This window comes from Vespa velutina, chromosome 3 (genome assembly GCF_912470025.1).
Source record: "Vespa velutina chromosome 3, iVesVel2.1, whole genome shotgun sequence".
NCBI lineage: Eukaryota > Metazoa > Arthropoda > Insecta > Hymenoptera > Vespidae > Vespa > Vespa velutina.
Window position 1 is genome coordinate 9,967,267 of NC_062190.1, and position 12,500 is coordinate 9,979,766.

The following is a 12,500-nucleotide window of genomic DNA, read 5'->3' on the forward strand; positions in this document are numbered from 1 at the left end:
TACTTTTCTCCCTTTTTCCTTCTTTTCTTTGCTTCTCTCCTTTATTCTTTCTCTTTTCTCTCTCTTTCTCTCTCTCTCTCTCTATATATATATATATATATATATATATATATATATATGTATATATATACATATATACATATAGATATCTTTTTTCTCGTCCCGTACAGAATTCACGGCTTCCTGGCAGTGTTCTATTTTTGTTCCTCCATCTATTTTTTCTTTTTCTTCTTCTTCTTCTTATTCTTCCTCTTCTTCTTCTTCTTCTTCTTCTTCTTCTTATTCCTCTTCCCCGTTCGACGTCAAATCCCTACGTTGCTTTACTCGACCGCTTGCTCAGGACTGCTGTTTGCTTTCTCGAAAGCGAGCCGACGTTGGCGTGCCAGCTCTCGTCAGGTCGATAAGATTTCTTCGCTCGACCTCGAATTACAGGTCGGAATGGGCAACCCGGGTGTCGTGAACTCACCTCGGCACTTTGCGAATACACGGCCGTTCGTAACCGATAAGACCAACTCAAATTCCTTCTTTATCCCTATTTCAATCCCTTTTACGTATAAAGATACGAAAAGTATATATATATATATATATATATATATATATATTACGTGATCATTGTGAATTTCTATCGATCATCGTATAAAAACTATCACGTTCAATATTAATTTTAAATATTTCCCAATGGAAATATGACGGATTATAAAGGAGAACGTTACCTTGTTGGACACAAAGGTCGTTACATTTATATTCACGGTAGACGGAAAGAGACGTCCCGTTACTTTTGTCGAGTGAACTTTGCAAGACATGAGACGTAGAAAATCGAGAGCTCGTGTGCCTTTGAGAAGACAAGTTGGATGGCAAACAACGTCGAGATATTAAAGGAACGTCGAAAGCAATCGAAGGAAAGGGACAGTCGAGTTACGAGGACATGGTCTGACAATAAAACCAATCAAATATCGATAAAGTGAACGTTCATATTTGACGATTATTATACCATGGTATTCTTTCTTCTTTTTATTTTTTTTTCCTTTTCTTTTTTTTTTTTTTTTTTCGTTATTTCATAAAACGATCGATATTTCTTTTTCTTTCCTTTCTTCTCCTTTTCTTTTTTTTTCACCTATATTATTCACATTTCCCCCTCTCCTTCCTGAAAAAAAGAACAAATTTTGATTATTTTCATTTATCATAGAAAATAAATACAGTTAATATATGGCATTTGTTTGTACAGACCAGTGTCAATAGAAATCAGTAAATAAACTATCTTTAGCGCTTTCTCTCTCTCTCTCTCTATCTATTTATCTATCTATCTGTCTCTCTCTCTCTCTTTGTCTCTCTCTCTCTCTCTCTCTCTCTCTTTGTCTCTCTCTCTCTCTCTCTCTCTCTCTCTCCTAATGGTAACGGGTTGCCATGCACTGGCACCCTCACGTAGGCACATGGTATCGTTTATTCTATTCTATGTCGAATCCAAGCGTTTTCTTCTCCCCCTTTTACTCTTCGATTAGTATCCGGCACGCGAGCTCGTGGGAGAGCCGCAAACGTGGCAATAAAGACCGACTGAAAGTCGGTCTCGATCGTGATTGCGAATCGTGGAACGTGGAATGAAGAAAGGCTATCGTAGAAATGAATTGCAGGAACTATCGTAGAAGTAACGTTGACCATGAATTCAATGACGGATTGATTAGCCGACATAGGACCGTTACCTTCTCAGAAATTTTATCGACAACTTGTCACGAATTCGATCAATGGGATTATTAATTCGAAACGATTCAGGAATAAATCGAAAGAACTTACCATTTGGAAATCTACTGCTCGTTTGCTCTCGGTTGAACGCGCGAGTAACGTAAAAAGCGGTAAAACTCTTTAGCCGTTTATCTCGAAACCACTAAAAGACCGTCGAAGATAAACAGCAACGAGGAAAGCACTTTTTAGCCGGCAGCCTGCGGTTTCCCGACGGATTTAACGAGGACGAGCGAGACTGACTCCGACTGGCCGAAAGTGCAAACGAGAAAGAGAGAGAGAGAGAGAGAGAGAGAGAGAGAGAGAGAGAGAGAAAGAAAGAGAAAACACCGAAACGAGAGGAGGAGCTTTACGAATATAGTTTCGCTTGGTCGTTTCGATCGAAAAATATTCCGCAGTGGGGTTTCTCTGTCGACCGGAGAAAGAAGTTACCGTGCGAAACTTTTATTTTTCATTTTTCAGACCGAGATCAGGCCAAACCGGACGTGGAGATCCATTTATATGATTAAATTCTACCTAATACTCGCACAGCGCTCCGGTCAAACTTTACAGACTATTTGAGAGAAAGAGAAAAAGGATAAGGTACGAACAGAGAAAGAGAGGGAGAGACAGAAAGAGAATGAGAGAGAGAGAGAGAGAGAGGGAGAGGGAGAGAGAAAAAAGGGCGCAAAAGATAGTGTGAGAGGGACAGATAAAGAGAAAGATAGAGATAGAGCTACGACCGTTCGCAAGAGAACTAAATACGTGTTTGGACTACCGGAGACAGCGAGTAACGTTATCGAACTACTCTCTTATCTCCGTCCGAGCCACTTCTCGATATCATCATTTTTAAACATTTCCTTTTTATCTCCCTTACGTGCTCGAAACTGCGCAGTCTCCCGAAGTTTGCTCTCACGGTACGTGACACGATCGCGCTACTTTCAAAATGTTACCTCACCTCGATCCGAAGCATACGTTACCGCATTTCTTTTTCACATAGAAAGTGTCGTTATTTTAACGTGTAACATAAAAAAAAAAAAAAAAAAAAGAAAAAAAAGAAAAGAAGAAAAAAGAATGTAGGAAAAAAAAGATAATAAACAAAAAAAAAATTATGTGCCGTTCTCGAACGGGAAGCTTACTTACTTTAAAGTTTATAATATCAGCCGATTATAATTGTGCCGAGGAGAAAGAAAGGAGGAAAAGACGAAAAAGAAACAAAAAAAACAAAAAGAAAAAAGAAAAAAGTAAGAAAAGAAAGGAAAAAGTGAGAAAGAAGATTTAATATAAGATCCGAGGAAGATAACAGGAGAACGAAAAGTACAAGTAAGATAAGAATCGGTGTTCATTCATAACGTTTCTCTTCCCATCGTTAATATGTATATATATATATATATATATATATATATATATAAATATGTATATATACATACATATAACACGCAGGAAAATGGAAGCTTCTGAAGCTGCCGGTAACAGGAGCCCTTTTTACTTGTCGACGATACGACCCGATGAGTTACACAACTAACGCTTACGTTCTCCCTTTTTGAACTTCACTTTTATGATTTCCTTATGCGTGATACCTTAGAAAGCCCGATGCTTAGTACGGTCAAGCATATTTTTCAGCCGTGCCATATCACCATAGATCGTGAGAGCTCAATGCGAGCTAAAACTCGTACGAGGTATTTTTCGGTTTTAATCAAGTTTAAAGCCGGTAAATATAAAAAAAAAAGGTAAGTTGGTGTTATCGTCAAAGTAAATTTATTTGTAAACTCAAGAGGAGGACGGATATTTTAAAATAGCACCTATCACAAACAATGTTATTTTCAAAAAAACGCGAACGGTCAGGCGGGTATAGATCGGACGCGTTTATTATAGGACTACTTCCTAAGGGCCATTTTGAAGTTGTAGTAGATAAATATTTATGATAGTACGAACTAAGAGTAGCTACAAATAGCATTGTTTTAATATTGAATCTTTAGCATGGGAATAAATCGATGAATAACATTTGACGTTACAGGGAAGTAACGTAACGTGCAGTTTATATACCATACCATATTAAATACTAAATAATAATTCGTTTCTATGACTAAGACACAAGCATCGTAAGAAAAGTTGAACATTTCTTTGATCGAATTTAAACTGTAACTTAAAGTTTTACATAGACGTATATACATACATTAACAAGAAACTAGACATCCGTTTTAGCTTCGGTTTCTATCCTGGCTTCTCGTTTATCATATTGGATTCTTCGACCGTTTCTATACCGTTCACCGACCTCATCGTTCGCGGGAAGTCTTACATTTTGTCTCCTGAAATCTAATACCGTAAAGATGGCCGGTAGTTTTACTTTGTCTTTACCCTACTTCCTCACCTCCCTTATACCCTTCGTATTAACATTTACGTAAGAATAGATAGCAAAGCTTTATGGGTTTGGTCTCTAGTGAACGAGGAAAAGGGTAGACACGTATTTCATAGTGGGAACGCGAAGCCAGGGTGATTTAAAATGTCTACAAACCGATAAAAGTATCGTGGGTAAAGGGGGACAAGGAGAAGTGGGTAGCACGATGCGAGCGGAATATTAAACGCGAGATGGTACTCCGTTAAAATCGCGACTGCGTTTTAACGTTGTTGTTTCACACAGGAAGAAAAAAAAAGAGAGAGAGAGAGAGAGAGAGAGACAACAAATTTATTTTTCTTAAAAATACTACTCATAAGATAACATATTAAAACAAAAATCTATATTTTTATTATGTTCGTCATGCATATCCCGTCATATTAAATAATTGCCAATGATCGAAAAAAATAGTAAATAACTAATTCGGAAGAACATGAGGAAAGGATATATATGCATTTTTATCTTCAATATCATTGAAGATAAATATGCATATATATCCACAAAAATAAAATAAGAGAGATAGAAAAGATAGGTAGGAAGGGAAACTGAAATCGCAAATACTTTGTCATCCGGCGTTCCGGAGCAAATTCGTACGTTATGGTCTCTCGCGTTGGCGCATTCGTAACGAGGGACAGTGTGGACAAGCGGGATCCTACGTGGAACGGAAGTTTCGACGTAATTCACCGAGGACGAGGACCACTTCGCCGTCGAGCCAGTACCATGGACTAGCACACTGGCTAGGCTTTTGGTGGATAGTAGGAGTGGATCGTTAAGGGCGGAGGGAGAATCGGCTGGGCTAGGGGTTGAGGTTGGAGAAGCTTCGAGTGCGGCGAAGAGGAATTTGGAGTCGCAGAAAGTGCCGCGGAGGAAAGGGGGAAGGGGTGAAAGAGGACGAGGACGACGTATCGAGTCGTATATCATCGAGTTCGTACGAGAGAGAAAGAGAAAGAGATGAAGAGAGGGAGAGGGAGAGAGAGAGAGAGAGAGAGAAAGCTGAGGAAGGGCCGAAAAAAAGGGGAGAGAAATATCTTTCCCATCCCCTTTTAGCATATCGTTACTTTGGCATACTCGAGTACGGCTGCGTTTAACGACCAGGGCAGCACCCTCTCTCTTTCCTTCTCTCTTTCTCTTACGCGCGCGCACACATTCATTTTCTGTCTTTCTCTCACTCTCGATCATCGACCTCCTCGTTCATCCTCCCGATGGCAAAAAGCCATCGCTTTGCAACGCGACCGGGACGCAAAGAGTGCTCGCGACGTCTCAATCGAGCGTGTAACTTCTGATTTATGGGGCGATCCTCTCTCAATGCCGGCGGAACCACGGTACGTCTCTCTCTCTCTCTCTCTCTCTCTCTCTCTCTCTCTCTTTTTCTCTCTTTACGCATAGCGTCCTCGAGGCAAGAGATTACGTGCGATCGTAAAGACGTTTCTTCGAGTATTCAGGATGAAAATATCGTGCGCGTTGGGAAACATATACTTTTCTTTGAAATCGAAATTGCAGGACGTAATATCGCATACGAAATGCAATTTAGTCCTTAGAATTTCTGCGAGATTCAATGCCGTTAACATTAACATGACACCGAGATAGATCTTCACGTTTCGTTCATTTTCTTGTTTCTTTCCTCTTGTTGCCCTTTTCTTTTTTTCTATTTTGCTTATTTCTCCCTCCCTCTCTCTCCCTCTCTCTCTCTCTCTCTCTCTCTCTCTCTCTTCCTTTTACTCATTTTTATTTTTATTTATTTATTTTGCCCTTTTTTTTCTTCTTTCTTTCTTTTTTTCCTTTTTTTTTTTTTCTTTTTGTTAATTCTTATTCTTTTTGCTTGTTCTCGCGGCCACGCGTCTTCTAGCGAGGAATTACGAGCGAGCTTAGTTCAATATTGACCCGAGCAAACGTGTGGCGAATATTATTACACCATCTGCATAATTTCTGTATTCAGTTGGTGCTCCCTGAAACGCGTCTGTAATTACTTCGGTTGCCGTGAGGTCGTCGGCGAGGGTAGCAAAGCGGGCAGCGCGAGGGGTAGCTCGTAGGTGAACGCGCAAAGGGGTGGTAAAGGAGGGGGGATAGCGCGTATGCGTTATGTAAATGCTGTATACGGGGTAATTGGACGATCGTACGCGCTCAAAACGCCGATTTTCTCGTCAGCACGGCCTTGGACGCGTCGGGTTCGTAGAAAGCGAAATCACGTGCGAGTCTTTCGCTTAAGGCACGGCACGTCCCGCCGCTTATTTTAAACAAATCGGACCTTTGATTCGAACACGCTGAAACCAGCTGAGATTTCGTTTCTACTCGAGACCGTAGCTCTCGTTCGTGAATCGTCGGTGGATAAGAGACAAAAGTCATTTTCTCGCGCGGGGGAAAAAAAGAGAAAAGAAAAGGGTGCAAAAAAAGAAAAACAAAAAAAGAAAAGAAAAGAAAAAGATAGTAAGTATCTCAGGAGGACAATGATCTTTTTCGAAGGATTTTTTTTTCTTTTTTTTTTTTTTTTTTTTTTTTTTTTTTTAATAACATCGACAATTCTACTCGTATCTCGTTCGACATCCTCTCGATACTTTCGATCGAGTGTTTCTCCTTTTTTCTTTTTGTCTTTTTCTTTTTCTTTTTCTTTTTCTTTTTTTTTTTTTCTCTCCCCCGTGCTTTCAAATTAATTCTCCATTTGGCTGAAATAACGGATTTCTCCCGCATGTAAAAGTGAAATCGACATTTATGTGTGGAATACTGTATCGCCTATGAGAATTGAACGAAAAAAAAAAAGGAAAAGAAAAAAAAAAAGGAAAAATGAAAAAGAAAAAAAAAGAGAAAAAGAAAGAAGTAGATTCACCGTTACAATGGAGGATCGTGAAAATTTTAATTCATGAACCGATGAATTAATCATCACTTGCAAATCTACTCCGTCTGGAATCTCGAATAGGGCCTTGAGCTATTCTTGCAAGTCTGCGGTTTGCTATATCTTTCCTTGGCATAGTCAATCTCCTCTATATATTATCTGCTATTAGCTTAGTGTCATGTCATTGAGCAAATTCACTTCCCCTCAATATGACATTAAGAGGATCGATTATTTATTTATTTCTTTTTTTTTTTTCTTTCGTTCTTTTTTCAAAAAGTTTAATAAATATTTCTTATCTTTTTTACTTCGACGATAAAATATTTGATTGCTTTTAATTATCATGTAATCAACCGTAGGCGCAGCTTATCGGATTTCCCTCATATTTTATCTATTCAAAGATCATCTTGATATTCGCGCAATCTGCTACATAGTATCCATTCATTCATTTGCATAGGTATGTCTACATCATCCACATAGTGCATATAACTTTTTCCATAGTCTCCCTCGAGATTTAACGCTCCCTTTCCCATGCGTAATTTTCACTACCGAGATGATAGGTCTTATAGTTATGCCTCGAGGAGACAATAAGTCGAGGTATAACTCGACCGCACCATAGAACTCTCTGCGAACCGCTTAAACTCCTTCGGAAGGTACCGAAAGCTCGTACCTATTCGACCACCGAGAGTTAAACTCGGTTTAGCCGAACTTGGAGCGGCACTTAGTAACCGTCGTAGTAAAGCTCGACAAAGTAAGTAAATCGTAGTTTAAATTAAATTCAAAATGGATTTGCTTAAGTGCGAAGATATCGTTTCTACTTTGGAAAATCGGAATATTTGATGATTTAGAATTGAACGTTAGATCATCGATGCGTCAATGAATAGGACAATGAAGTCCGAGAAAGTAGGAGTGAATTGTGGACTGTTGAAAAGGTAGAAAGTAATGGGCTGAGGTGAGATGAGATGGGATGGGGGATAGCGATCGGTCGCGATGCGAAAAGTGCGCTGATTGTGAATCGACCTGATTGCCTGAGTGCCGGCGGCGTTCAAACATCGTCCACAAAGGCGGTAATACCATGGCCGAAGCCCGCGGCGCCCTCCCTAAAACGATTATCCACTCGACGAGCCTTCGCTCGAGGAGGGTTAGCCGCTCGTAACGATGTATTGTGAGGACCTCGCTAGTCGCGAAAAGACCCCGCGGGGATTTCCTCCTCCGACGCCGGAAAATCCTTCGTGAGTATCCTCTCGAGAATCGTTCCTCTTACTCCTTCATCTCCTCATACATCCTCTCTCTCTCTCTCTCTCTTTCTCGTCTTCCGTCTCCCTTCTAATTCACCACGAAGGACACCATGAAGTCCTCTGCAAAGAGTCACCCTCTTTGTGTCCTCTTAAGATTCCACCTTTGCGTGAGAATAAGTCGAATCCTTTCGAGTACCCCTTCACCGCGAGATCTAACATGTTTTTTCTTTTCTCTTTTTTTTTTTTTTGCTTGTGGCTATTGTATCGATGGAAATAAGTCTTTTAACGCGTGTCCATTTTATTTATTCTTTTGATCCTTTTTTCATTTTATTTTTCCTTTCCTTTTTGTTTTCCTCCCTTTCCTCGTCGAGAGAATGAACGTGCGGACAAAAGAAATGAAGTTTCTACATTTGTCATCGACTTCCGTTATGACACTTGTTCTTCTCTCGGAGACTTCTCACAACTTCGAAAAGTGTCTCCTTTCCAGAAAAAGAAAACTGGAATAAGCGACCGTAGCACGGTTGTTATTATCATACCTGAAAGTATCGATGTTCCTACGTACCGTATATGTAAAACCCTTCAGGCCCTAATGCAAGATTTAAGAGCTCACGCATATTACGTAGCCTAGCGTCTATATTTTTTCCTACGACGGCGTAAGTATAAGGCACTTTTCAATGTGGAAAAAGAAAGTATAAAAGAGATACAGAAGTCTACCCTCCACGTAAGCTATACTTTTGACGACGCAACTACGAAGATGGTAGGCGATCTGGAAATAAGCATGGAACGCTACATCGGTCATAATGGATGAGGCATAGCAAGGGAACGATAGGATGCTTCGTTATGCGAACCCTAAGAGCTATATTATGAAAAAAGAGAGAGAGAGAAAAAAAAAGAAAAAAAAAAAAATAATACGTTTTATTACATTACATGACTCTTTCACCGATGAAATTTGCCTCCGGTGTTTCTGTAACGACATGACGTATTTTTTTTTTTTCGTCCTTACAAATTCCAAGTAAACGAAAACAAAAATTGAAAGGTGTAGGATATCTTTTTTGTTTTTTTTTTTTTTTGTTTTATCCTTCAAATCAATTATTCATCATCTCTAAATTACAGGAGTTTTAACAACATCCATACTTGTGGAACAAGTACTTACCTATACATACGTATACTTCGAAGCTTTTTCTTGGTAAAGTGTTAAAGCAAGCGACTGGTGGTTATGTTCGTACGATCTTAACTATAAAAATTATTTTACAGAGGTCTATTGATGCTCGTAATAAAGTAAGAAGATTATCGTCGGTAAAAGTAGAGAAGACCTTGTATTCGTCGGACTTGTATTCTAACTCGAAAGAGATAGAAAATACCGAGTCGTCCGTTTCGTTATAGTTATACCACCGCAAGCCGACCGTTTCATTACGCGTAATTCACCACGAGCTGCGGTTAAACTTTTCTCTCTCCTTTTCTCTCTCTCTTTCTCTCTCTCTCTTTCTCTCTCTTTCTCTCCTTTTCTTTCTTTTTCTATTTTTATTCAAGTCCTTCTCCATAATTTCTAATCGTTATACGTCGACAAAATTCATCGTTCGCGAGACGATGAAAGGAAAGGAAAGAACGACGAATAAGAAGAAGAATAAGAGGAGAAGAAGAAGAAGAAGAAGAAGAAGAAGAAGAAGAAGGAGGAGGAGGAAGTTTAGTGTTCACCCTCTCTCCTCGTCGGAGGAATCACTGTAATTTCCGTTTCGGAATCGTGGCCGGCTCCGACTGGGTATAAATTTTCGTTCGGTCGCGCAACGATCTTGATCTCGAGGTCGCGAGCACGCGACGATCGTGTCCGGCGTGCATCCCAGCGTGACGCCTGAACCAACCCCCTTCGTCCTTCTCCACCTCCTTGCACGCGAACCACCCACGTCGGACCTTTTTCTCTCCCCGTTCTCGTATTTCTTGTATGGAGGGCGCCAACTTGGCTCGCTCACCGACTATACGAGATAGATCGTTCTTTTTTTTTAATTCATTCGAATAATGATGCGTCTAGTTGTTTTTTTTTTTTTCTTTTTCTCTCTGTTTTTTTGTTTTCTTTTTCTTTTCATTTGAGACACCTCTTTCTCTCACGCAGGTCATATTGAACTTCTAACCATGAATAAACAACGTCTAATAAGTATTTCGGTGTCGCGTTTCGTGGTTGTGCCTCTTAACGTTTCTTGAATAAATAATAATCGTTGGCACGACATCGTTCGAAAGATAGGAAGGGAAACCTTCTCATACACGTTCCATCTTCATCTTCGTCTCTTTTACGAGGATATTAGAGAAAGATAGGGTAAGAAAGAAAGAGAAAGAGAAAGAGAAAGAGAGAGAGAGAGAGAGAGAGAGAGAGAGAAATAGAGATAGGGTCCAACCAACAGAAAGGGCGAGAGGCAAGAGGATTTTCTCGAGTTTGCGAAGACAACAGCTGCGCGTCCACTGAAATATTAAGGGGTTCTATGTGAGAGGTAGGTCCTACGGACAACCCTTTGGGTGGCTTGTAATCGATGAGATAGTACGTCATCGGTATGGTTCCTCGACCCTCTCTTGCACTCTTCGGTTCGAAATCGTTACATATGCTCGAGTGCATCTACTGTCTTTGCAAACCTACTATGTACCTATCTATTTACGTACTAGCTGTATGGAAGAATGCACGCGCGTGCATAGGACGTATTATGCACACGAGCCAAAGTCTCCTAATGATACTTAGAACGTACGAACGAACGAACGAACGAACGAACGAACGAACGAACGAACGAAAAGCGTTTCCGAAATGAGTTGAGAAGGGGTAGTTAGAGTACTTCTTACACTACCCTTGAAAGCGTAATTCGAGAAAATTATGAAAAGTTTCGTAGTAAGAAGCGAAAGGAGAGAAAGGAGAAAAGTGGTCTATAGTAGACGCTAAGTCGTGGAAGTTTCATTCGACGCTTAGTGAAGAGTTTTAATGCTATAGTCAAAGAAACCGAGTCTCGGCCAACATGCTTTACCCTCGTGTGACCAACATAATATATACAAGCCAATTATATATCTATGTGTTTGTGTGTGTGTGTGTGTGTGTGTATGTAAAGATATATTATCTCGTTTAAAACTCAAAAAAAGTCATATAATTCGAGTTCGATTAATTAATTATTCATCGTTTCAACGATATCATTAACTCGAGACATGAATGATTTCTATTATTTACGTTCTTCTTCGTTTGCGAAAGAAACGTATAGCAGAAACGTCTTCCTTTCATCCCTCTTTTTTTAGAGAAGAGAAAAGAGAAAAAAAAATGGACGGAGTCAGAAGCGCGAAATTAGCGATCGCAATTAGTATCCCGGTTGAAAAGAAGAAAAGAGCCCCGTGGCGTAGAGAAAAAGAGAGAAAGAGAGAGAGAGAGAGAGAGAGAGAGAGAGAGAGAGTAGACTTGGTTGTTTCGTGGCTGGCAACGAAATGCACATTTTCCTTGTTGCTCTCTTCCCTCTCATCTCCCGGAGGCTAAAGCAAAAGAGTAAGACAACGACCGGCAGATTGTTCTCTCCCCTTATTTTCGCGAGACTTCACTACTTTCGTTTCTTCTTCTTCTTCTTCTTTTTCTTCCTCTTCTTCCTTCTTATATTCTCTACGAACGAACGTAAGTTCTTTCTTACTTTTCTGTCCTTCTTCGTCGTTCGTATGCGTTGAACAACATACGCGTGGGTTCCTTTTTCCCGAGGGCGACATAAACCCAGGGACAAATTGCTACGTGTGTTTACGTTAAATCGTTTAAGAGCGTTCTCTTCTAGCAAAGTCTCGACATTCTCCTTTTTCTACGTTGTCTCATACGCGAGAGAGCTCCAAGGGATCGGCTCGTAAACGTGCGAGATAACTATCTTCGTGTGTATTCAAGAAAAAGAGAGAGAGAAAGAGTGAGAGAGAGAGAGAGAGAGAGAGAGAGAAACATACATAAGTCAATATACATAAGTCAAGCTTCGATATTCGAACAAATAAACGAAGAAAGGACAAAATGTAGGAACAATGTATGCATTGTTCGAATTAATATCATTGAACTCGAATGAGAATCATTTTAGATTATTTACAATGACGAGTCTTTTGCAATAATTTTGTATAAACTCGAAATTTGATTAACAACTTTTAAAAGATCATTTCTTGATATTTACAAAAACGTAGACATAGATTTTGTTTAATATGCAATTTAAATTTGTTTCAACTACGATCGCAATGGTACGTAAATTTTCCATAAATATTTGCTTTCCTATGCGTATTATTATTCACAATGCTGTTCGTATTCACAAGGGTGCCATTAATTACCTTAAGGAGGAAGACATCTAAGGTAGTA

At 39.7% G+C, this 12,500-nt stretch overlaps 1 long non-coding RNA gene across 7 annotated transcripts in view; it reads right to left on the reverse strand.

The window, feature by feature from the left end:
- Positions 1–12,500, reverse strand: part of LOC124947412 — a 72,456-nt gene that overhangs the window by 57,658 nt on the left and 2,298 nt on the right. For all 7 annotated transcript variants that reach the window (XR_007100400.1, XR_007100405.1, XR_007100401.1 and 4 more), the window contains one exon: positions 12,473–12,500. This exon is cut by the window's right edge. This is a non-coding gene — a long non-coding RNA (uncharacterized LOC124947412). The remainder of the gene's footprint in view (positions 1–12,472) is intronic.